Source organism: Lathamus discolor, chromosome 1 (genome assembly GCF_037157495.1).
Source record: "Lathamus discolor isolate bLatDis1 chromosome 1, bLatDis1.hap1, whole genome shotgun sequence".
NCBI lineage: Eukaryota > Metazoa > Chordata > Aves > Psittaciformes > Psittacidae > Lathamus > Lathamus discolor.
In genome coordinates this window covers 62,999,025-63,000,412 of record NC_088884.1, presented here as the reverse complement: position 1 = coordinate 63,000,412, position 1,388 = coordinate 62,999,025, and positions in this window count along the sequence as shown.

The following is a 1,388-nucleotide window of genomic DNA, read 5'->3' as shown; positions in this document are numbered from 1 at the left end:
AGTACAATAAATTCACACAAGAGTTATAATCTGATATAGATATGTAATGCTGCACCAAGAATAAGTTGGTGGAGTATAGTCCATACTGTTCTTCAGAGATTAGTAATCATGAGAAAGTAAGAAACTTATTCCATTTTGTACTGTTTCCCACAACAGTCTGACACAAAATATGTTAGAACTTTGTCAAGTCCCTAATATAATAAAATATTCAGTTTACAAAGCAGAAAGTGTGCCCGTTTTTCTTCCGTATATCTACTATAACAGGCACATGTATCAAAAAATACATTTTGAACACAGATCACAGCATAATCATGATGTAATTGATTGAAAGCCACCATGGCTGTTTTCTGTTGCAAGCCATATAAAAGGGTTTTGACTATTTTAAGTTCAGGGTGAAATGAAGTGAGAAGAAGCCTCCACAGATTTAACTTTGCTGGAAGTCACATGAGCAAATGAAATGAGATCAACTTGTAAAGTAAAGGCAAGCTGTAGCTGGAAAGATTTCCTCATGGCTGCTGCATTACTAAGCTCAGAGGACAGCTAAAGCAATGTAGACCATTATTATGTAGTTAGTGGGCTGAATATGTTGCCCTTATTTTCTACTGTCCACTCTTATGTAAGTTAATAAGGTATAGATGGTAGCTCATTTGCTGATCAATATAGCAACATAACCTGTAAATGTACAAAATACCAGCACAGAAATTAATACTGTTCCTAATGAGTGCTGTACATCTGGCTGTTTCTATGAACAAACAAGGAATATTTCCAGGAAGAAGTATTAGAAATCACTTACAAATGTGTTGCATCAATCCAAAACATTTACAATCATTTGACTTGCTTTATTTTTGGGCACAGGGTTTCCATTTGCACATGCACACAGGCAGACAGATCCTCCCCATCTCCCTCTCCCTCACTTTCTTATAAAAGCAGTTGCTATTTCCTGACTGGCTTTCTTCCAGATTTGTGAACTAATTTAATTTGGCACCTTGTAACTCATTCCATCATGCCCACCATAGACCTAGCCTAGACAAAACAACCCAAAACTCCAAACAAACAACAAAAATCTAAAGGAGCCAGGGAGCCAAGTATACCAATGCTGGCACATATATAGGGCTACCAAAGACTTTGCATACTGTGGGCAGTGCATTTCCACAGAATCAAAGGTGTAAGCTAGAAACAGTATTTTGCTTGCAGGGTTTGGCTGTACTTGCTTGCAGGCTTCCCAGCCAGAGCCCAGCACCTACGTGTCACCTATGTGACAGTACTGTTTTCAGGCCCCAAGTTAGCATCTTTGTGCAACCCTCTTTGGAGCTGCCTCCAGCCTTTCCAAGCATCATTATGTGGAGCAGAGAAATCTCCCGTCTCAGGAGCCTGTCCACCCTGTTACA